Here is a 27010-nt window from a genome sequence, read left to right on the forward strand (position 1 = left end):
GCGCTTCAGGAGTTACCTCGCAAATACAAATTTTTTTTTGATCGAACACGAGCGAATCGCACTTCACTCGTGATTTTCCCTTCCGCCCTTTAACGGGAAAGGAAAGGAAGCCGCCGCCAATTTATCACCGTCATCTTGGGCGCCACCCTTTCCCGTCGAAAACGATGTCGTCGTTAGTGTCATCGTCGCAACGTGTCGATATTCACGTGTGAATAGTCGCAGCTGTTCGCCGAAGAACGTACAAATCGTTTTCCCTCTTTTTCCCACCCCCTTCCATCTTATATGTACATCAGCTGATATAGTCGATCCATCTCGGACGGCGCCTTTTTCTTATCTATTTTTATGATTTGCCAATTGGTTACGAAAATATTTTTCTGCTCCCTTTCCGGCGTGGAAATGTCGCGATTTCGGCGATAAAATTGCACAGATTTGCCCCTCTTCCCTCTTCGAGAGTCGAATTTCGAGAATATTCGAGAATTTCGAGAATATTCGAGAAAATAAATGTAAGGCGAGATGAGTGGAGAAAAACATAAAAGAAAATTTTTGTTTGAAAAACGTTAAAAAAGAATATGATGTAAAGATAAAATAATAATTATATTGTCAATTGCAAGAATTTTCTAATGATAAAATTAATTAATTACTAACCACTAGACTTAATAAAAAACTAAAAGACTTAATAAAATTAATTGTTGCAAAATTATTATGTAAAATTACGCCGTTAAATTAATTAATGGAACATAAGCTTAAAATTACTGATAACAGTGATTTTTTTAGCTGCTGAATGATTTATCATTAGGTCCTTATCTGTGGGAAATTACGTTGAATTATCAGCGAGATTCTTGGCGGAGAGATCGGCAAGATTCGCATTAGTTCGCGCTTAAAGATTCCGTTTGAGAATTCTTTCAAGGCGCATTTTATATTCCATTACTTTCCATTCACTATAGTGTGACAAAAGGAGGCATAAATAATAACTAAACGGCGAATTTATTCTTCGCTTTATCGCCGCTTTGTTGAATACTTCATTAAAGTTTTGCCCGCGCGCGATACTCTTGCATGTAACGTAAAGAGTTTGTCTTTCAATCGATTTTCTTCTCCGAAGCTTCTTCTTTCGGTAACGATGACGACGAAGCACCGACCACTAAAGCGTAAATATTTGATACTCTCTCCTCCCCTTTCCTTTACCTCGCATATTATTTTCCCCTAAGTCTCAGTCGAGTTTTCCCGCTGTTGTCATTTTCCCTTCTATCATCATCTTTCTCGCTCGGTTCTCTCAAAGAGACTAAAGTTTCTAGTTCTCGGTTCTCGATCGTGCACTCACACACAGACTTTTGTGTGTGTCAGAAATCTTTTGCTTAGAACCAAATGTCTAAAAGGGTCTTTATATTTCGCTCCGACATCTTGGGTCAAGTGTCGATTTCCGATAGTTGCGAGCTTAGGTCAGAGAATATTTGTAACGCACTTGGGTTTGTTGTTGTATTAATTCATTAAATGTTACATAAATCTTGGTATGAAAAATACAAAGATATAATTTAAAAAAAATATGTATATAAGATTAAATATATTATATATATTTTTTTAAAATATTGAAATGCAAAAGTTGGAGTCAGTTTTTCTAGCAGAAATTTAATTAAATATTTTTATTGCTAATTTGTGATTTTTAATGTCGAATAAATTGCTTTAAGTTCGAAATCTAGCGAAGTAGATTACATTTGAAATAAATGGATACGATATATTTGCAACATTTTTTGCAGAAGCGTAATGAATAATTTGAGGTGTAAAAACGCGCGACATAGTCATCAGAATCAACATTTAAATATAGTGCGCAATACCAAGAATACGTATATATACCCTCTGATATCGCAAAACCGGTTCATTTATTCAAGAATCCGCGCAGGGTTTTGAAGCGTTCGCGGTGACGTAGAAGCGCAAAATTGCGAAAAATTCAGACTTGTTTCTCTTGCTTAAATACACATAAAAAGGAAGTAGAACACGAGCATAAAAGCGAAGCGGCAACGATAAGAGAGAAAGAGAGAGAGAGACGTCTAAGACGTCCTTGGGGGGGCCCTCGGGTTGTCAAGGTGAGCGGAAAGCGAGCGTAATTGTCGTTGAACTGGAGACTCGTTCGCGCGAGCGAATGTGCACGATGATTCATTTATGAGCGGCGCATGAATAAACGATCGCGTACGCGAGGTAAGTCATTCATTTGCCGTATGAGGCGAGTGGGGGTTGAAAGAGAGGAGAGAAAAGTGCGTCGCCACCATATCTCATAGTCGCACATCTCACAGTATAGTAACATTGCATTTTCGCTGCCTCGAGTAACGAGAAACATCAGTTTCGACGACGGAAGGGAAATCTGAATATTGTGACAGTTTATAAGATCTGGAATTCAAAATACGCTGCACACATATAACATCAGGGATCATATATATTTATATAAAGTAATTTAAGAGAAAGAAATAGCTCCTTTAAATCCAAGAAAAAGAATAATCCTTTTTGTAGTTTTTCTTTTTTGTTTAAAATACTGACTTTGAAAGGTTTTTTAGAACTTTTACATCATAACTTCGAGAGATTAAAATCGTGAAAAAGGGAAATTATGTTTTAACGCACTTTACTTTATGCTACGACGTGTTGGAAAAGTTTTATTCCATTCAAAATTAAGTATATTGTTAAAACTTTGAGTACTCGAGAGAAAAATTTGTTGTGATAAGTAAAGCTAAAGAAGTTTTCGTAATGACACATTAGTGTAATAAATTAAACCATTGAAAATAACGGGTCATTCATCGAACAATTTTCTTTATTCAAATTTGAAGATTTTTCAAGTCATTAAGATACAAATTAAAACAAAAATGATGAAATTATGACGAATGACAAAATAAAAAATTTCTACAAAAATTTGTATGTATTAGAAAATTTTCAAAGTTATATGTATAGAATTCTATTAAAATTGGCGAATATATATGATAATATATGGAAGCTATAGAGTATAATAATTAAGTACAACCTTCCTGTGATGTAATAGATTTTTTACATTTAATATTTAATCATGAAAATCTTATTAATTTTATTTTTATTAATTTTTCTTACTAAATTCTTTTAGTTGAAAGCTATAACAATATACTTAATTTTAAACAAAATAAAACTTTTCTACGTCATGTATTTTAGATGATTTTTGAAGGAGAGAAGAGTTTTAAATAATAAATTATACTAAAAAATTGCTCTCTTTTATTTTAGTTTTAAATTTCTCAAATTGTAACGCGATGAAATCTTTCTAGCGTCAAAATCGCATGTTGAGCATCAAAGAAACTTGTAAGAAACAATCGTTCTTCTCTCTTGAGGTTTTTTCTTTTTTATCGAACCGCATAATGTAGAGTTCCCTCTTGTATATAATTTAGATCGCGCACTAAAAATCTCTACATAAGTCTTCGTTCGCGTGACGTCGCGAGTTAGGGAGTAGCACGTCAGTAACTGACTTCGAGGCAAACGGATTGAATCCTCGAAATGTAATCAGGCTTGGTATTTACATTATAACGTACATATACGTATATGCGCGAAATATTTCGCGTGTAGCACTTAATCCTATATCTCTCTAATTTGCCCCAATATCGAGACATTCCAAGGACGAGAGATTCGAGAGGATACAGACGCTTTAATGGCGAAGGAATCGCGCGGAGATTCTCGGAATTCTCGGAATCTCCCGGGGCGCGCAAGCCTTTATTCTCAAATGCGAATCCCGGTTATATGTACGTGCCACGAGTTCGCCTAATAAACGTCCCCCGGAGAACACCGGAAGGAAGGATTTTTTTGAAAACTCGCTCATCGTCTGATCGAAGCTGTGTAAGCATTTGAATAAATATCGGGGGAAAAGGAAGGGGAAAAGAAGAGTTATCATAGAAATATGTAGTTTTTTTTCTGCTCGTTAATCTCTTCCCTAAGAGGGTTTTTCGGTTTCCTCATATTTTCTCGTTCGGATCATTTCGTTTCTTCATATGATTTCCAATAGATATCACTCGCGGGAGATAAACACGGGATGATTAATAATTATGTCGTCATCGATCATTTCTCGGAGTTTATATATTTTATATTGATTTGACAATGAGTACATTGAATCTCGTACTATCTTTCAAAACGTGAATTAATCTTACGAGAAATGGATTTTTAATAAGGAGATATTTTGTATGCAATAACAGGGTGTATATTCCTGAAAAACCTCGAAAACTTGGTATTCTCAGGTAATTTTGTTCAAAAAATTGTTTAAAAAATTGCCTCTTTGATAATTTTACTTTTAAGAAACATCTCTTCTAACATATCTTTGCAATATTTAAGTTTTTATTAAAATTTCATGTGATTTTTTTATTGACTATCTATTTTAATATCAAGATCTTATGTAAGTTTCATAGAAAATTGTTCATTTTTTTTAATAGGTAATATTTAAATAAATTAGTAGGTACTCCTTATTTATTTTATAAATAATTAAATAAAAAATAATTTAATAATAATTTAATAAATAATTAATTTATATAAATTATTCCTTAAATAAATTGTTCTTTAATAAATTATTTTTTGCTTTATATTTTTATTTTATATTTTTGCATATATTTTTAGCATTTAGATATAGTGATATATCTATCGCATTTTGTTGTTGTCTATATTAATTCAAAAATTAATAAATTAATATTAAATGCTAGAAAAACTCTTGATAACTTTGCAATCGTATGAACAAAAAATACTAGAAAAGCATTAATAAAAAAAAACTTATTTTAAAAAACTGCATCTACAAATTTTCTCATTTGACCTAGAATATTAAACGAAAATATCTGGAAGATCAGGGAATTTTCAGGGAATTTTTAAATAAAATTTGAGTAGACTCTGTTATATTCATTTAACAAGGTGTACATTGAATTTCGAACATCTCGTAATATCTTTCAAAATGTGAAATTAATCTCACGAGAGATGGATTTCTAATAAGGAGATAAAAATTTCGCGTGCAAAAATATGGAGATGAGAGAAATAATAAAGGGATAATTATTTTTCACGAAAAGTGAGTTCGCGATGAAGCGATATTTACGTAAGAGAAAAGCTGCGAAGAGAGTAACGACCGTTTACGTAATCGATTAATGGTCGTAACGTGGCACATTTGTATGACATGACTTAACGGGAGAGCGAGGTGCGATAAGAGCGCGGACAACAAAATGCGTATACGTAACTCTGCGAAGGAAGTGGAGGCTCTTATCGTCGGATCACCCTATAGCATTCTCTGGTCGTTCTCGATCCATAGTATATTCGCGACACGACGGACGGCTCCCAATCTGTCCTTTCCGCGATATGCAAAAGTAACCCACATTTCTCCTTGGGCGGTACGTAAATATTTATCGTCCCTCGGATCCCCCTACACGGTAGTTGGCAAACTTAATGAACTTTAGCCGCGCTAATCTAGTCTCTCTAGAGTATAATGAGAACCCAGTTTCGCAGTCATCGTTTCGTCGCGGAAGTTGTCGGTAGTTCGACGACGAATCAACGTGTTAGCGCGAGAGATCCAATTTTCAAGGGGCTTTTAACGTCAAAGATTCCGGAAGATTGCGGCGCGAGACGAGGAGGGATGATCTCCTCTCCTAAAGTGCTTCGTCGCGCGAAAAAGCGATTTCTGATTTATATATCGGAGCCGAATGGGGACAGTTCGCGACATCGTTCGCGACAGGTGCGGCGAGCTCCGCGTTTGGTCGATGGTTTAACTTGGTAGCGATTTTACGACGAGATTACATGGCGGTATCGATGGACGATTCGCGGCGGTCTTAATCGTTCGCTTTACGACCTCGTAAAATACGGCATTAAGTTCTACCACGGATACTAACAATAAATAGCGCCGGAGGTGCCGACGTCGTCGTATCGGCTTGCCGGAATCCTTCTGTTATGTAATTGGACAGTTTTAGACGAAGTTAGCGCGAGAGAGATTATCTGGTGAAGTTCAGGCCAAGCTTGAAATTGCATTACGCTTTCGTAAACGCGTATAGAAGAAAGAATGGTAGAGAGGGAGGTAAGAATAAAGTATTAAAGTACACTGAGAGAATTTTCTTTTAGAATTTACCCTGAAAATCATAGTAATCGTGGGACAATATGGTATGAACAGAATTTTATGAGAATTTCTCTGATTAATATTTATCACGATAACAATAATAATATCTATCACAATAAATTAGAAGACATATTTGATTAATTTTACTAAACTATGCATAGTAAAATTGATCAAACATATTTTATATTTTATTGTAATAGATATTATTATTGTTATTTTTATTGTGATAAATATTAATCAGAGAAATTCTCATAAAATTCTTTCTACACCATATTGTCTCACGATTACTATGATTTTCAGGATAAATTCTAAGAGAAAATTCTCTCTGTGTATGAACAATATAATAATGATAAGAAAATGTAATAAGAATTATAAATATTAATTATTATATAATTATTATTAAATTATTGTAATATGATTATAGATATTATAAGTTTTTTTCTTATAGTATATTTATAATCATATTATAATTATATATATTTTCTTATATAATATTTATAATTATATTAATAATTATAAATATTATATTAATAATAATAAATAATATATATAATATATTATAATTATTAATATAATTATAAATATTATATAAAAAAATCGTATATATTATATCTTATTATATTCTAAATATAATATTCTAAGAAAAGAAAGGAAATAAATTTAAGACATCGAGATACGGTTTTTATTTCTTTTTTACAATTCTGCAAAATTCTCCTTCTTTCTCTCTCTATTTCTCTCATTCCGAGATATCTGATAAATGCCGAATTGTTTTCTCTTCTCATTTATCTTTCGAATTAATCGACCGGAGCCAAGATATTATTCTTAACTTCCCTACGACAGAAAGAGAAGGAGAAGTCGGTGCGGACAGGTCGACTTTGAAGTCACTTGCGGGCGATATCGACGAGGCGGCAAATCGACCCTCGAGAGTGTCGGACTTGGCACGTTTCCAATCTCGTTGAGGAAAGGGAACCGAGGATGCTACCGCGGGTGGTCCCCCTTAATTAACTTGTTTCGCCGCGCACTCGAATGCGGAAGACACTATACGTGATGACGTTCTACAAATCTGTGCGCATTAGTCCCTCTTACGTGTATTAAGACCGGCGTGTCTCGTTTAATTTTCCCGCTTTTTGTTTTTTTCTCCGTTTTCGAGAAATATCGATCGCGAGTTGAGAAAAACAAGAGTTCCCTCGTCGTCGAGAAGTGTATTTGAAAGAGGGTCGTCAATTTGTACTTTGATCGTGGTTTTCAATGATCGTTTTAAGATTAATACATGTATATCCTGTGCTTTAATTTTGTACTTATGTTTAATTTGAGTTTCCAACATTTGTGTGTTAAATAACATTAAAAAAATTTTATATATTCTGCAGATAAAAAGATTGCGGTTTAAATTATTAAATGGTTTATAGAGACCTTGGCTTTTCTTGGAAACTTATTCACTTTGAAATATCTACCTGTGTTTTATGTATGTGTTCGTTCATCTATCTATTCTTAGAATAGATCTAGTAACAGAAGATATCAAAGTTTATAATTTAGCTATGTATAAGCTGTATATTTTAGAGTATGTGTTATATATAGCCAGATTTTGATATTTTTGTTGAATTGTAACGATTTAAAATTCCTTTTCTGCTGCATTGCATTTTTATACAATCTGTGTTCTGAATTTAAATACAAACAAATTCATTAGGGATTAATCTGACACGAGATTTAATCGGTAAATCACAAATCTAATCGACTACAACTTCGCGTTATCGAAACTTACATACGCGAGACGCATTTTTTTTTCTCTTCAGCTACTACTTATGGAATAGATATATAACGCGTTTCTGCAGTGCTTCATAATCTAATCTAATCTAATCTATCATTGTTATATTTTTGTTCTAGATCGTTATATCGTTCAAAAGTCATGGTCTTCGGTTTCGTGAGAAAAGACATATTTCGTAGCTTGAACTGAGTTATCGTGCTTGGATTCGCTTAAGGATTACCTCGAAAGTTTCTTTGGAAAGAAGAGGAGGGAAAACGAAGTTTTCGAAGGCGAGACACGTGAGAGAGAAACCGAAAAAATAAAAGGCGGAAATAAGCGTAAGGTAAGTCTCTTCTCTCGACACATTTGCCGTCGTTATCAGCTTCTCCGTAGATTTTCTATATAAAAGTTATATGCAATGTATTTGAAGAGACAATAGAGCGTGATAAATCGCGTGACAATATTGCGATATTGTTCATTGATAAGACTCGTCTCTTTTTGTTTTTCTTTTCAATTTTAAATACTTTTATATTTATGCGATAAGTGAAGAGAAAACAAATGTTGACGTTAACTTACATTATCACGGATTACTTCTCAATTGATACATTGTATAAGATACATTTTTAAGTAGTATACACGTTTTGAATTATGTGGCGCTCTCTTTTTATTTTTAAAATATGCGACTTTGAAATATTGTAAAAATAAAATTTTTAGGAAAGGAGATTTAATAATTATATTTTAACTTCGACATACGTTTTCAAGATTATTTTCAATAATTTTTAAAAAGTTTTCATTCTTAGATATTTATCATTAAGCTATTCATCATTAAATATTACTTAGAGAAATACTACTTAGAGAGTGAAATATGCAAGTATGTCGAATTCATTTAATTCAAACTTTCTTTTGTGCGAAAAGTTTCAAACCATGTATTTTACAGTTTTTCTTTATTGTAAAGTATAAACACACGTAGGGAAAAGGAGGCTCTGCCTCTCCCCTTGCACTCCTACTCTAAAAAAACTAATCTAACTCAAATCAATTTCTGATTTTAAATTAAAATTAAATTTGGATTAGATTAGAATTTTTTCGAGGAGGGTTTGCAGGGAGAGAGATTACCGCTCTTTCTTTGCCCACGTGTTTAAATATTTATTTTTTATTTTTAATAAATATTTAATGAAGCAAAGTATTCAAATTAAAATAAGAGAAAAATATATTAAAAACAAAATAGCTACTTTTCAGCTATCTTATTAAATTATATTTATTTTACAAATTATTTGTAAGAGAATATAATTCTGCCATAAAGTTAAAAATTGATCAATACGTTTATCTATAAGTAAAGTGACGCTTGAATAATAAAAATTGTGATATTTCAAACTCAAATATCTCAGGAGTTAATAGCGGCTACCACATAATTCGTGTATTTATATAAGAATCCACCCTTTACAATATATTGTCAAAAGTGATCCGTGATGTATGTGATATCAAACTTTATCGAAAGAAATTTATTTTTGCAATTATATCAGATCGCTATAGGGCATTTATATGCGAAAGGGATGGGAAATAATTTGTAGCTAACAAATGATGCAGCAAATTAAATGGTAAAATTCAAAGATCCTTTCATCTCCGATTTTTAAACCATTCGTTCGCGGATTATTTAAATTTTACGCTTTCCATCCCTCGTTATACGATTGATCCGCGAGATGAAGCGCGTTTTCGTCCTCGAAAGTGTTATTCCTTAGATCTCTCGGGAGTTCACGGCTTGTTCCACCCTATAATGGACTACCTCTATATAGGATTGCACTCGTGGGATTTATACGGGATGGCGCGCGCGCTTACATTCCGGTTACTTACCACTTCCCTTAGTTCTCTCTCTTCGCGGCGGAAGTGCTGTCGAGCCAAATGGAGAGCTCTCCGGCGATCTAAAAATAGTTTCCCGGCGGAAAATGCTTCGCGCACCCTCGTATGTCAAAGAACGACGGGGATTCCTTGTCGGGCTGTTGGAAGGACGCCGCGAAAAAAATGTGACGACGCGATAATTGCATTGCGTCGCGTCGTCGTGATCAATGCGGTGAGAAGAAAAAGATCGGTCATGAACACGGATAAATTGAAACAATAGGGTTCCGCGGAGCGAAATAAGTTTATCCGACTAAAATCTCTGCGCGTAGATTTATCATCGCAGCGCGATAACATGTAATTCGAAATATTGTCCGGGGGATGTTTCAATAATATCGAGTAACTCTCTTTATTTTTGTTAAATAAAACTAAATATAGTTTACTCGAGAAATTAAAATATCAGAAAATGATATATCTGCTATCTTTTATATTAATTTCGCAGTTTTTTATAAGTATCTGTCATCTTTAATTGATCTAAGATACTTATTTACGAATAAATTATGTTTGTCTTTCGACGAAATTACAGATTAATATTCTTATGTCTGCGAATTATAGTTTTTTATATTTAGCGTGCAGAGAAGACGTTAAAAAGTAAGTGTTGAATTTTATTGTTAAAAATATCGAGGTAGGAACATTATCGTTATTCTTTATCTTGGCGAATTCCGAGTAATTACACGGCTATCTAATGTTGTGAAATATAAGCTACTTATTATTACTTTACGATAAACAAAGTATGCATTCGTAACCTTTTTACAATTGTCTGTTGAGTATTTAATATACAGACTATTGTGAGAATAATTATTTAAATAACTTTGAATAACTTATAATTAAAAAAATTTTTTTATGGCTGATAAATACAAATTAACAAATAATCATTATGTATTTTATTTATTTAATGTCAGTTTACAAAAACATAGTTTAATAGAAAGCATAAATAAAATAAACGAAAAATCGTATCATGAAATCGTAAACATGAAAAATAAATAAATAAAATGAGAACACAAATTTGTGAAAATAATATTGCCCTTATAATATGAGAAAAGTAATTATTTTAATTAATGATTTGAAATCTCTAACGAGAAATATATATTTAAATAATTAATTTTGATTCGTAAAATTAATTAAATATTTTATATAGAATTTAATTTAACACGCAATTGATAAATTATTATTTTATAAATAATTTTGTTTTATAAAATAATATTTTATTAATGTTATTATTTTACGTTAACTATATATATGTACTATGCAGAACAAATAACTGCTGTAAATTTTAATTTTTTAAAAATGTTATTTAAAAAATTTTTCTATTTTGTGCGTTTATCTTTATCTTCATAATTCTTATAATTATCGTTAAAGAGAAGAAATGAAAAATATAGCAACCTTCATAAAAAAATACATTTCGATATATTTTGTGACTTTTCGATTTGCTGAATCCTACTTTTAACGTATCATATATTTGTCTCAAATCATTAGATGTATTTTGCAAAAATTTATTAGCTGATATGAAATCGATTTTTCTAAATGAAATAGACATTTAAAAAATTTTTCAAATAACGAACAAAATATTATAAGGGTTTTTAGCGAATTAAGCTTCGAAGAACAAAATGGAAAAAAATTAAAAAACATTTCTTTAATAAATTTTAAATGAACTTTAGCAAACTTTCAATTCTCTTAGAAGTTGAGCTACACAAAAATATATTATTTGAAAAATTGGGAAGAAGGGTAATATGCGAAAAAATTTCTCCAAATTTGTCAAAGAAATTGCAGCTGAAAAGATATATTTTGTGATTGTGATATACTTTACATTCACACACGCATCTCATTTCTAATAAAACGACTTCTCTAGTTTTTTGCTGACGCTAGTAAATGCGGCGACCTATTTTATATTTACAATTAGATACTATATTATATCTCGCGTATATTAAAATAACTGCTGCGTTTGTTACTAATTATCGCTGAAATATATTGGAATTTGTTTACGGTGAACGAAAATCGATGCGTAATGGATTATGTCACTAATATACAATAAACGCGCTTATGAATAACGTATGACATAAATTATATATATAATTATTCTAATTATTTATAATTATTGAATTGTGGGGAGATCAATGTGTTTTTTGCGTGGAGAGCGAGACGGCGCGTGTAAACTTTATTGCTTTATTTTCTTTTTCGTTTTTATCACGATGACTCGACAGTCTCTGTGCGCTCCGATATTTGTTTCCTCAAGACATCGCCGTATTTTGCATCCGCAATAGACAGCATTAATCGATAAGTAATGCAGTCCAAGTCTGCCTCTAAGCGTGTTATAATATTTATGGTATATCGCTGCCAAATTTACTGTTGCTGAGGGAATATCGTTGCCTCCTCGAATAGTCGTGGGTATAAAATATGCGTCATTTTCACATCATTATTTTTGAAACGTGCGACATTTCATGTCAACGATGTTCGCAAACAATTAAAGCGTATTTTTCCAATGTTAATGAAAAAACAGCTTTTTTTTCTGACACTTAACGCGTTTGAAATTTTCCGCCTTCAATTGTGCGAGTGTCCGCTGAAATAAAGCGAGAGATCATTTTCTAGCTGGCAGCCCGGCCTGCAAAAATGGCCTGCAGAGCTTTTCTTTCGTTAATTGATACCTAGCCGCCGTCAGGTAATGAATTCAATCCTCATTAAACGCGTTCGAAAGGGAAAGAGAGGCTTCCGGGAGATCCTTTACTGACAATCTGCCGATTCATTACTGGCGTTCCTTTTGTTACATTCGTGACGACGTCCCACTTTGGTGCTATGTTACCTTCTATTATTCATTATACGGCTCTCTGTTAGAAATTCAACTAACTTCTGCAATTTATTCTCATATTATCATAAAAGCGCGTTCGAGGAAATACAATATTTCTTTAACGTTACTAAAAGCTTCTTAACTTTCCACGGGTTTTTCCTCGGCGAAAACTTAAATTTAGTTTTTCTTCTTTTTTTATTTTTAGAGAATTATACATACATATGTGACTCTGTCTTGAATTCAATTAATATATAATAAATATTTCAATTACAAGTTTAATTAATTTCTAAAAGTATCGCATTAGGAATCTAAAAACGAAAGATTAATATTTAAATGCTGAAATATTAAGCAATATTGTTGCTTAAATCAACGATATTAAAAAAAAAGTTTAAACGGTATCTGCATTTATTAATTTTTAATGCCAAGTACCTTTAATTAAGCTTGACATAAAATTTTCGTCAAAGTAAGTTTACGTAAAATATTAACCGAATAAGTCTATGAAAAAGAGCTTTCTCTAATGTTATGAAATCTAAATTTAAAAACTTAAAGAAAAGTTGTTACCAAATTCATCAAGTAGTTTGCCATGTGGCAGTCTCTAGTTTTTTCTTTCTCTTTTTTTTTCGAGATAAGAGCTTAGTAGGTAAAATCTTTTTTTTCTCTTTACGATAATCGAGCGTCAGTAGAGGGCGGAGAGAAAAAGCGTACTTTGCATCTTTCCGAACACTCTCTCGAACTTGGGTCTGTTCTGAACTTTCCGCTTTGCCATTGCTCGTTCTATACTGGTGCACACATACACATACGTGCACACTAATGCGTATACAGCGACGTATACTGCGATCGCTTTCTGAGAGAGTTCGCTATGGTTTCCTGCGGCTTCACCCGTTCGACTCCGCGGTTTCGTTTCTAAGGTATAATACTGAAAGCTTCGTATATATTATATCGGTCGCTTTACCGTATAGTCGTATCCATTTTATCCGATTGATGCAAGTAAATTGGACAATCGCAATCTCCTGGAAACTTTTTGGAGATTTTATACTCTGCTTACTACATTTACTCTGTCGCAGAATTGATTTCTGAAATCGGGATGGGAAACAAATGAAATCGATCATTTGCAAGATTTTCGGTCTTAATATTACAATTTTTTCACAGTTTTTATATCTATTATATTTATTTATAAATTATTTGTTATATTTATATTAGTTTTATATTTATATAAATATAAATGCGTATAATGTAAGTCTCTAAAAGAAATTAAAAACATTTTTCATTTTTTTTAACACTCTCATTAGACATTTTGCTAATAAGTTTAGAGAAAAATATACATATCTGAAGCAGTTATATACATATATGATTTATATATAAAAAAAAAATTATTAATAGGACATAAAACTTTAGATTGCATTTTTTGTGGCATCGTAAAAGAACTATTATGACAACGTAGCAACAATAATTTCACGTTTATTGCTCAGTAATATCACAAACTTTCAAGATAGAAGGATTATATAACTTAGAGTACATATTTCATTTATAAAGTTATCATAAAGATGTATTATGAAACCAAATCTCTCTCTCTCTCTCTCTTTAAGTTATTTATTGAATTAGTGCCTAAAATTTTGTGCATAATTTAAGTTGTCGAAGTATCATTTGTTTTGATACGATATCGCTTAATCATTGGTTTGTCTGGATTGATTTATTATTAGATTGTCTTTGATTGTGGCAATGAAATATAGCGCGCTAAATTTACGCTAAGAGCGACGTCAAGCAAGTCGTCAAGGCAAGTTCGTGTCTTCGTTGAGGTATATAGGTGCGAATGAGAAGCGCATACTGTTCACAAGCAAATAAGTATTCGATTACGGCAGTCAGCGAAGGAAAACGGAGAATTTGGCTTGTCGACATTTCGTGTCGAATTGATTATTCGACGCTGATTTCGCCGTCGACATACATACATATATGTGACATAATTTCGTCCATTGAAACTGCGCGATGTTTTCGCGGTATTTGAGTCTCGCGGAGCTCGCGAACGTAACAAAGATTTTAATTAAATTGAATTTTAAATAGTCGAGTTCGCCTCTTTCGGTCAAAAGTTCTTTGAAATGCGTTTTCGAAAAGTTTTTAATGCGGCTCTCTCGCTGCTGGGAAAGATACACACGATTTTAATAAACGTGAAAGGGTGTATTTAATTAAATACGGCACGGTGTTTACCGATGTTTAGCGATTCGTGAGATTTCTCAGGTAATGAGATACTAAAGCGCTGAATTAAAACTTGGCGCGAATTTCTTCGATATTCCTTGGATATTGCTATCTAATCGTTTTATTTTACTTCATTATACTTATAACGCTGAAGCTTATCCCGTGCAATCATAGGTTATATGAATTCAGAACCAGACCTTTTGCACACAAAGATTTTGTGCTGATTTTTCTCTCCGCGCGTTTCCGCCTTTACAAACTCAATTATCTCTCTGCTAATAATCTCGACCAGCAGGTGGGCGCGAATATATAGCCGAGCGTTATTTCTTCATTCCAACAATATCGTCCCGTCTAATGAAAATGGCTTTCCTTCTTTGTATTTGCGTTGCCCATGAACTTTAACGTTTCACATTATATGCCCAGGTGAATATTAGAACGTTTTACAAAAAATTGTGTGAACATACATTTTGCAAATCGATAGCGTTGAGGCAAAAGGGAAACGATAATATCATCAATATATATTAAAAATTCAAAATTTTAAAGTTTGAAATGAGATTTTTTTTATTCCGCTATTTTTGCTCCTAAATAGTCGTGTAATCTAGAATAAGTTTTCTTTGATTTTTTTAAAGCAAAAAATTGCTGGAAAAATGAACTTTATCGTTTCTGCTGTAAACGCAACGTTGTTCGAAAAGTTGTCGAAGAAAGTCTGTTAAACCAGACGTTTCGAAGTTTCGTGCCGCTTTAAAGGATTAACGCATTCGCGATTTATATCCTCGGAATTGCAGTTCTCCCCCGACTGCGACTTTTCTCTATTTTCTCGAGGTCGGTACGTGACAGCATCGGCTTACAGTTCATCACGTGGTTCGATGTTGGTGGCTCCCGCGTCTTTTACAGCGGAGTTTCGTCGTCGTTCAATGAGTAATGTCCGGCGAGGTTTCCGGTTTAAGGATCTAACGAGGATTTGTCCGCGTCGCCGACCACCGGCGACGAAATTCTCTCGCTCCGAGAGTCTGATCGCGCGCGCGCGTTTATCTATAATTGCCGCGATTAACGTCCGTACAAGGAATTCATTAAATCGACCGCGCGATATTCCATCCGCGACAGGCGTTATACGAGCGTGTTCTTAACCTTAAGCCTCGATTTAATGTTTTGCGACGGCGAGAGAAGCAGGAAGGAAGACGATGAAATTTTAATAATAAAATCTTATTTGTAAGAAATACAAATTCGGATATGAAAGGGGCTGATAAGAGTCAGGCAAAGATATTAGATGACCCAAAATTATTTGTAAATTTTTCAGAGGGTGTCTCTCGGGAAAAATCTTGAAAACCAGGTATTTTCAGGGAATTTTGTTCTACCTTCTCATGAATTCTCATGGATTGGGATTCAGGGAATTTTTAAAATTCCCTTTTTTGATCATTTTATTCTTATTTAGCGCTTAGAAACATATCTAACATATTTTTGTAATATTTAAGTTTTTATAAAAATATCATGTGATTTTTTTTATTGATGAATCTCTTCTTAGTATCAAGGTCTTACGTAAATTTCGTAGAAAATTGTTTAATTTTTTAAGAGGTAATATTTAAATATATTAGTACTCTCTCCTTATTTATATTTAATAAATAATTAAATAATATAATAAACGAATAAAAATAAAATAATTTAATAAATAATTAATTTAAATTATAGTATTTCTTAAGACGTTTATAATTATAATATTATAAATTATTTTTTGTTTTATATTTTTGCATATATTTTTAGTGCCTAGATATAGTGATATATCACACTTTTTTATTGTCCAAATTAATTTTACAATTAATAAATCAATATTAAATGCTAGGAAAACTGCACCATAACTTTGCAATTGTACGAATAGAAAATATTAGAAAGAGCGTATACAATAAAGAAACTTATTTTAAAAAGCTACATCTATGTATATACATATATAAATTTTCTTATTTTACCTGGAATTTTAAATAAAAATATCTCGAAAATCAAGGAATTCTCAAGGAATTTTTTTACAAGATTTGAGTAGACACCCTGATGTTTTTCTACACTCATTTTGTCAAATAATTTTGTAAAATTACTAAATAAGTAATACAGAGGAATTTAAAAATAATTTTGTTACTAGCCCTTTTCATACCTGAATTTATATTTATATATGTCAGAGCTTTTTCGATTTATTATCTTATTCGTAAGATCGTGATAATTAAAATTTAAAAGTTCTCATACGCAACTTCCTAAGATATCACAAAGAGAGACCGAAATATTTCGAAGAGTTTCTTGAAGGGGGAATTTTTTCGAACTTTAAATAGAGAGCACTCGATAACTTTTGCGCGGCGACAGAAGCGAGCAAAAGAAATAGAGGCGACGAGAGAAGAAGAGCTTTTGAAATGACGGCATAAGCCGTATGCAGACACGGCATCAGTCTGTTTGATATTCCATCGTGCGAGGAAGGCGGCCTTCCTCGATGCAGATTCTCGACTGCAAATCGCGGCATTAACGCCCGATCGCTCATTGTTCGCCGACGATGGCGAGCGGCCTAATATGATCGATCTGTCACCTCTCGGGGTGACTCTCTCTCTCTTTCTATCTCTCTCTCTCTCGAGAGAGATAGAGAGATCGGCGAGCAGGCGAGCCAAATGCGAGCCGGCCGGAACCGACGACATGTCGGTGACAGATTTAGGCTCGCGGATTTAGAACGCCGATGGAATCGATTTCTCGCGCCTTCCGCGTAGATGTTCATCCGATCGCGCGCATCGCGCGTACTCGTGTCCGGAATATATTATAGGACCTGGGTCCCGTATTTGTGCCGCGACGACGGCGATCGAAGGCGTAAGTCGCAATCGGAATCATATTGACTTTGTGTTTCGAGAGTGCGTAGAATATATAATAATAATAATATATTTAATTAATGTAATGATAATTTTCGTACGTTAATTAAAATTCTATTTCAAATGTTTGGTTTGGAAATAAAATAAATATATCACATTTGCGTGTTGTTAAAGACCGCGAGATAATAATTATTTCGCTTCGCTCATTGCATAAAATATTTGAATACTATTTTCATGAATTCATACCGATTATTATGATTATTAATATGTTTTTGTTTCTGTTTTATTAAATTATATTAATTGATTTGGAAATTTGCAATAAATAATAAATATAATCATAAGAATTATTTTGAAATAATTTTTTTTAATTTTTCTGATTATTTTTCTTAATACATATGTAAAAATTTAAAATAATGTAAAATAGTATTTGAAGTATGTAATAGTGTGTCAATCCAAGTTTGAGAATTTTAAATACTTAATGTAAATAAGAGTTTCTGTTTAAAATAATTCTTTAAAATTAATATCATAAAATAATTCCATTATTGCGTATTATAAATAACTTGCAATAATTTGCAATAAAGAAATAAATATAAACATAAGAATTATTTTGAAATAATTTTTTTTCATTTTTCTGATTACTTTTTTAATATGTAAAATATTTAAAATAATGTAAAATAGTATTTGAAATATGTATAGTGTGTCAATCCAAGTTTGAGAATTTTAAATACTTAATGTAAATAAGAATTTCTGTTTAAAATAATTCTTTAAAATTAATATCATAAAATAATTAAATTATTGCGTATTTTAAATAACTTTTTTTACATATCGAATGAATTTATACGTGACATTTTTTTTCACATTTTTAGCTATAGATAGTGTATGATTTCTATAAAATTACATTTTATACACCTGTTAATTGAACTTGCGAGCGGATTATATAATATCGAAGCGAAATTCAAGAGGGAGGACAAACGGGCGCGAACGAGAACGTTACACGGCTCTCTTAAGTCTCATGGGAGTTGCGATATTTTTACCTTCGTGCTTGGAAAATGGCTCGAACATTCCGAAACGGGGCATTAAAAGGCGTTCGTAAAACGTCTCTAGAGTCTCACAATCGCGCGCTATAAACATAGACCATAGACCATCGAACGGTGCAATTTTCAGCAGAGTTGCGTTGGCGCGAGATTCTTTTCCTCAAGAATCTTAACATTTCGCTTAACATGTCCCCGCAGAGAGACGATTTTCATACCGCATGCGTCACAGGAGCATCGTGCCTCGTGAAATGCGTAAAAGTTTCCGCGTTTAGAATTTATTTTGTGTATTTTTTAACGCGCGAATTTGACACCGGATGTATCGAGCGATCTTGAGTAAACAATTGTAGTTCGCTTTTGGTCAATATTAGCCAACGATATGGACGAACATAATATACAAACTAGAATGAAATATATCTTTGATAATGAACGCAAATAATTAAGACAGATGTCAATATTAATAAATACTATATACTTGTTAAACAATAAAATTTATTTAATATTATATAATGCACACATTACATATCTATTATATAAAAAATTATATTATATAAAATTATTATATTATATAAAATTGACATACAATTATATATACATGAGGATATATACATATACATATAATGAATAATTTTTATGATTACAATTATAATTAAATTCTCAATTATTAATATACACTTCATATCAATAATTACAGAGAGAATTTTCTCTTAGAATTTATCCTGAAAACCATGATAATCGTGGGACAATATGGTATGGAAAGAATTTTATGAGAATTTCTCTAATTAATATTTATCACAATAAAAATAATAATATCCATTACAATAAAATATAAAATATGTTCAATTAATTTTACTATGCAGTTTAGTTAAATATTAATCAAACATGTTTTAATGTGATAGATATTATTATTTTTATTGTGATAAATATTAATCAGAGAAATTCTCATAAAATTCTTTCCATACCATAGTGTGCCACGATTATCATGATTTTCAGGATAAATTCTAAGAGAAAATTCTCTCAGTGATATTATAATTTTCGAGAGAATTTTTTTATTTTTCGCACTTTGAACATTTAATCTAGAAATGCGACATAATCACCTGTTGTTCGTCAACATCGTTTCGCAGCAGATAATTTAGATCTCGCGAGTGCGACATGGAGATTGTTTGCTCCAAGTTGATCTTGTAAATTGCTAGACTTATGAATGCTCGAAGCGCGGCAGTCTGCCAAGTGGCTTTAATTGCGAGATTCGCGAGTACCAACGTTGTAAATTTCTTACTCGTCTTAGACGATCGCGCAAGCGTCTCGCTTAACCCTCGGAGTAATTAGAGGCCTCTCTCTCTATCTCCCGATGTTCTCTCCCCCTCGGGGATCTAGAGATGGTAACAGTTTGTCCGTAGATTTACTAACGTGTTTTAGCTTCGCCGTATCCTCTTCCCTCGAAGGAGTTTCATCGACCAACTCCGGTCCGTTTGTCAAGTTCCGTTTCCTCTCTCCAAGGCATTCGCGAATCTTGATTAACCGTACACATATTGAGTCGCGCGTCTGACTTGTCTGCAACTATAATTTATCTTCCAATCGCGCGAAATACTGCCAATGTATCTTGCAACGTATCTCAATTCCTTCTCGCCTGCCAATCAATTTATTATTTATTTCCTTTATTATTATTACATGTCTATCATTTATTATATATATCTCCTATTATATATCTTATTATATATCTTTTGTTATTATTTATTCTATTATTTATTATATTCTATTGTATTATTCTATTATTATTATATCTTCTATTATTTATTCTCTCTTCTTTATTTCTTCTTTATTACTTATATTGTTTTAATTAAAGGCACGGATTTGAAGTTTTTATTCGCCTTTTTTCAACGATCATCTTTTATCATTATTTTTGAAATTTTCCAGTTTAATTTCTGCTTTACGTAACGTGAATCGCGTAACGGCGACTATAAGCAATGCAATCGTACACGCGACGGAGAGAGGCAGAGGGAAGCTGTAATAGGTGTAAAACACCGCGGCCAAATGAAATTGTGCGCACACTGCGACGCCGGATTGATCGCGTGACATTACGCTAACTCTCGGCGATCACGCTCGCTATTCCGGGTGTCTCGCGATTGCGAAAGGCGGTGTGTTTAATTATCGACCCTCTCTCTGGCTCTGGACCAACGACGGCGGATTGGTTGGTCCACGTATATAGCGCGGATAAATTATGATTTTCTATTTTATGCGTGTCGCGTATACATGACGCGTTCACCAGTTTAGTCTCGATCTCGTCCTGGTAAATTTAGCATCAGACAGACAGACAGACAGACAGACAGACTTTGAGATATTGATATTGTCAAACAAATCAAGCTCCTCTTTCGCTGCGACGATCTAAGCGACGTTCTGTGAATACTCTTCTACGAAAGCTCCGTATCAACCGAATTTAATTCACCTTTCGTATTCAATTTCCCATCGCATCTTCCGTCCATTAGCGCGATCGAACCTTGGAAAGGGAGGATAGAAGTATCCATTCGATACGTCGTTAATGCGATCGGCGAACCAGGCAGCGCACACATTGAATCATTATTCGGAGGATCGCTAGAAAGAGAGAGAGATAGAGAAGACAATTCCCTCTGCGCGTGTCCGTGTCGTTAATACCGAAGTAATCCAACTTCGCGCCGTAAACAATGTTAACCCCCGGATAGCTTCGTAGGCGACTCTGTACAAGCCACGGATATACGTGGGCGACCGAATTTATTGGTCATTCGAGATAAGATCGAACACCCTGGATTGTATTATTCTTCTCTCGTGTCTCTCTCTCTCTCTCTCTCTCTCTCTCTCTCTCTTTCGATATCTAAATACGGACTCGCGCGATTGAGCGAGTCTTCAATCTTCCGACTAAATACATATTTGCGTGTTTCTGCTTCTCCGCGCGGAAGTAATTAGAAATTAGAAACCCGGGGGCGAAATTCAACCACCCCTCGCGGCGACGGGTGAACGAGAGTAATTCAACGTTTCTATACGGCTGGAAACAGGATACATTTGGTATATTCTGATAAATTTGCTTATTCCATGCTACCTACCGTGGAACTCTCCGTAATGGCCGCGGTAACTTCGTCTTCGTCACCTTTGAGATGTACATTATGTCCAAATGGGGCGCGGAATTTCATGAGCTATCGTTATCTTAGTCCAAGAGGTAGAATTAATTCGTTAATGCAAGAAATAAGATATAATTCTTAATATGAGAGGAAACACGACTTAAATATATTTATCTCTTTCCCATATTTTTTTTTTTTTTTTTTACATGTTAGTGCAGATTTAATTTCTGTGGGATGTATCATCGCTTTAAAAAGTTTCGTCTAATTTTCTTGTACTTTTGAATAAACGTAGTGCCGCTTCTCTCATCCCTTAGATACTTTTTACCTTTTAGGTTTCGAGCATGCACATTTAATTGGCTTAATTAGCGGAATATTCGCTTCTTTCCGGCGCTTTTCCCTCGAAAAAATGGAAATTTTCACTTCGTTCAGCGTTTGCGAAACTTTTTAATGGTTAATTACGGACAGCCGTGCTCTCTTCGGGCGAAATGAGAGCAACGAGGAGAGGAAATCGCAGAGTGAGGCGGTTCTTAGTTTCGTTTCTGATAGCAGTCAATGCATCCCCGACTGCAACGATTGCATAAATAGCAGCCTCCTGCTGAGCGGAAGCTTCCAGTCTGTACAGTCTGCAGTCGTTTCTTTTTTTTTTTTTACTTACGACTTTCATTCGATATGAAAAGTCCCGATGTCGAAAAATTACGCGCGCCAATTTTTTCGAAATAAACTCCTGTAAAAATTAGCCACTTTCGCTTCGGGGAAAAATTTTGAAGAGAGATGACGATAATTCGGAAATAAATTTTACACCCAGAAACAACTGATCATAAATTATTAATGCATATTTTTTTTTAAATATGTGCTTTTAATTACAATATAATATTTAGATCTCTGTATGTAGAATTTTTCTTCAAATTTATTCTTCTCAAAATTTTAAAATAATATCCGAATTAAATATACGATGAAATACGCAAAAATAGTCGAAGTTAATAGCTGTAGAATTGTGATAAAAAGCTGTATAAAATTTGCTTTTCGTCCTCTATCACATTTCGTCCTCTATCACATGTTCATATATTAACTTTACGATATAAGGTAGAAAAAAATTGATTATACAGTATATTCCGTTCAGCGCATAGCGTTTAAACAGCGTTTGAACTGTAAAACGATGTGTGTTTACCTATTTGTAATTGTACGTGTTAATGCGTTCACGTGTCATTTGATATTTGCATCAGAAAACGTCAAATGATGAGCCATCGATTTTGATCGTATATATCAGGAATGTGTGTTACTGAAATACTTTGACTCTCTGACGCTTGGAAAACGATCGTGCGCGTATATCGCGCTTTATAAATATTGATTTATCGCGATTTCTATTTTATTTGATCGTACGCATACGCATATAGCGCGCGCGCAGATTATACTTTATAAAACGACATAAAAGCTGATTGTGTATGATCCGTAGATAAGTGAAGATTTAATAGCGCATTCGGGATTTAATTGATGTCATATTGCGTATTGTGTTACGATTTTTTACGACGAAGTTGTGAATTGTTTAGCATTGTTATGTGATTCTCTCGTGTTATATCGGATATAGCCTATTACCATTTGAATAAGTTGATTTGATGATATGAACACATCTCTCTCTCTCTCTCTTTCTTTTTTTAATAAAATTTGTATGCCATTTATTTTTTTAAATATGAGTTATTATAAATTATGTTTAAATTACATTTTGTATGTCTTAAGATTTTAATTATACTTTAAATGATCAATTTAAATACACAGAGAAAATTTTCTCTTAGAATTTACCCTGAAAATCATGATAATCGTGGGACATTCTGGTAAGGAAAGAATTTTATGAGAATTTCTTTGATTAATATTTATCACAATAAAAATAATAATATCTGTTACAATAAAATATAAAATATGTTTGATTAATTTTACTATGCAGTTTAATAAAATTAATCAAACATGTTTTATATTTTATTGTGATAGATATTATTTTTATTGTGATAAATATTAATCAGAGAAATTCTCATAAAATTCTTCCCATACCATATTATTCCACGATTACCATGATTTTTAGGGTGAATTCTAAGAGAAAATTCTCTCTCAGTGTATAATAATTATTAATAATTTTAATAAGTATAATTATAATCTTAAGAGATACAAAACGATATATTAATAAAAAAATATTAATAATTATTATATTTAAAATTATATATATATGTGTATATGTATATATATATATATTTATAATTATTATACTTAAAATTATTAATAATTTAAAATATAATTATAATCTTAAGAGATACAAAATGTAATTTAAATATAATTTACAATACCCGATACAAAAAAGAGAAATATGGCACAATTTAATTATATTAATAATTATTAATATAATATATATATTACATAACTTATATATTATAATTACATTACCACGCTATACCATAATATATCGCGATATCGCTTTTGAGAGATAAAACGAAATTTGGCTATCGCATCTCAGGATTAATATCGACGCTCTGATACGCATCAGCGTTCGGTTACCTCGAATGTGACGCTCCGGCCCGTAATACGTTCGTGTTGCCATTTGAGGTGTACCAGAGGCATGGCTTGAAATTGACCGTGGGGTTTATGTGTGTAATGAAATTCTGATGGGACTCTACGGGCGCGCACGACGCGGCCAATCGACATTTTGCGGTCTGAGCGACCGCTCGGCCGGAAATTCGCTCTCCGTCATCTTCGAGGGACGTGTCCAAGTGCTCTCTGCGTCCTGTTTACCGCGCGCCTTTTTATCGAACTCTTTCCTCTCGTCACGGGGCGTTATGTAGAATCGGTCGTAGAAAGAAAAAAAAAAAATTGTTAACACGCTGATGAGAAATCGGCGCCGAAGGTGATGACAGTTCTGAAATTTTACGAGTTGTAGATTGGATATCTCTTTCGTGTCTTTTCTATTTTGTTTTTATTTTTGCGTGGAGAAAGGATTATATTTACTATAAAATTCGAACGCATATTATATTCCGCGAGTATCGCGGAAGTGTTAGAAATTATGTCGCATGGCACGTACATTTAATTATTCATGAACTTATCCTCCGCGAGAAATTGATTATCATGGTAATCCTACGTAATCTCGAGAGAGAGCGAACGGTGTAAGTAATTAACCACATCGAATTACCTGCCATAAATCATAAGTTAAGTATCGCGGGGAGGGTTTCTTTTTCTTTCTTCTCTTGTTCGGCGAATATTTTGCATTCGCAGCGTAACGCATAATTTCTGAATTATGACGATGTCGTCCTTATCGTTTGCTATATAAAGGCACAGGCCGATGTTTAATCAATATCGATTAGGTGATTCATCAAACGAGGGAAAGCGCGGATTTTGATGGATGTGCATGTCGCGGGATATTGTACCAAGGAAGTTTCTCTTCAACTTGTAGAGAACCGGGTTGATCTCTCGCGTTTGTTGATATGTGTTTTCTTTTTATCGGCAAACTCTGAGTTGTCTGATCGGTCGCTTCCGCTTAGATAATCGACAGTGCTCTTTTAATATTTTAGCAATAGAGTAAACATCAGAGGGATGTAATATATACATATATAGGTATTCTAATTATTATCGATATCAATAGGTTTTCTAATTATTAAATATCAATTTGTCAAATCAATTTATTATATTAATACTATATTGTACATTATATGTTATTTATTACATTGGGATTATATTGTGTAATTATAATTAGAGAATATATACAGATAATATATACTATAATAATACTTTTAATTTCATATTGTATCTATAACGCATAATTTTTACTGATTAATTATTTTATGTTTATCGAAAGCAGCAAAGTATGCAAATTATATTGAAATATTTAATATTCATAAATATCAAAAGGATCAAATTCTTTTTTTTTTGTAAGAGACACACAAGGAATTTTAATATTAATTTTATGATAAAATTTGTTCATATGTATAAGAAACTAAGTTACATTAACTTATTTTCCTTGTCGGTTGTTTGATAAAGTAAACATATGTTTCGGACATAACATGACAAAAAAGTTTCGGTCTTGATTGATGAAAAATGTACTCAACCTCACGATAACGAGCGATGATAAGATTCTGTATTCTGATATGAGAATCCTAAAGCTTGTACAAATACCTAGATAAGTAGAACGTTTGAATTTATCCAGTGCCGAGTTATATACTCGGTATTCCAGACAAATTCTTGGGATCATTTGGAAACGATTTTTCCTCAGTAAAAATGTCGAAGCACTAATAATTTTCGAGTTATAAGTTTATTGAAAATAATAGGTTTTTCGCAAATTAAGACTCGCGGAAATAAAATATTAACAAAACTACATTTTTCAGTTAATTTCAGGTCGAATTTAATTTAGTAGAATTTTAATTTAAGGCTTAACAATATATGATGGTAAAAGTTGGAAGCTTGCAAAAACCTCTTTCGATATTTTCGACATTGAGAAAAAATGCTCTCCAATAACCTTAGAAATCTTTCAATGATGGATGATCCAGGTCTGGGACACCTTGTATATACGCTGAAAATAATTGTATATCGCGCAGATCGGACTCTCCTCTTGACAGCCTTTGTCGGTTGACACGAGTTCGATTGCGCCATGTACGGAATGCTCTGTAAAGGTGGATCGTCACAGAAAATGCCCGCAGTCAATATTCGCATCGTGAAGTGTCAATCGGCAACGGCGGTGCGTATTGATTGTTCGACATTGTGAAGTGTATGACAATCGATAGGGACGACGAGCCGCTTCCTCGCCAATTGTTCGCCTCGCGAAGGGGCGCGAAATTAGTTTCGTCGAACGGAAAACTCCAGCGCGAAAAACTATTCCTTTCTCTCTCTCTCTTGCCGCCGAAGCTGTTTTGAAAATATTCTATCGTATGGTCGCTTGCGCTTTCAAAACTCGATTCAGCCCAGTATAAACTTCCTCTCTCTCTCTTCCCCTCTCTGGTCCTTTGTACTTAATCGAGTGTGACAGTTACATTGCTGGCGCGCCGAATTTCGCGATCGCCCACGCGCGAAATTCGCATCGTCCCTCCAACGCTATCATCTCTCTTTCGTCTATCGAATCCCGGGGGCTATTTCCGGCCCCAGTGCGATTTCCGCCAGATGCGAGACCTTGATCGATATCTCTCCTTCCTATATAGATCGCGGAAGGACGCTCGTGAATGGAAATAACACTTGAAATTGAATCCCGGTCCGCGTCGTCGTCGTGTCGTCGGATGACGATGTCAAGTTTCGCTTCTTCTGAGAGAATCTTTGCGCGACACCCGATCGCGGGACGGATGGAAAGGGCTTATGCATTTTATTCGTAACGTGTATTTTCCTCTGTTATACCTCGAGTTCGCGCGTCGTTTCACGGTGTCGAGCG

General features: G+C 33.4%; 1 protein-coding gene across 2 annotated transcripts in view; it reads left to right on the forward strand.

The window, feature by feature from the left end:
- Positions 1–27010, forward strand: part of Pde9 (phosphodiesterase 9) — a 185890-nt gene that overhangs the window by 50397 nt on the left and 108483 nt on the right. For both annotated transcript variants that reach the window (XM_083036922.1, XM_083036923.1), the window contains one exon: positions 7952–8154. The gene's annotated coding sequence lies outside the window, so the exon portion shown is untranslated. The remainder of the gene's footprint in view (positions 1–7951; positions 8155–27010) is intronic.

This window comes from Prenolepis imparis, unplaced genomic scaffold (genome assembly GCF_030444845.1).
Source record: "Prenolepis imparis isolate NDT839.2.m4 unplaced genomic scaffold, iyPreImpa1.0 SCAF_4, whole genome shotgun sequence".
NCBI classification, from domain to species: domain Eukaryota; kingdom Metazoa; phylum Arthropoda; class Insecta; order Hymenoptera; family Formicidae; genus Prenolepis; species Prenolepis imparis.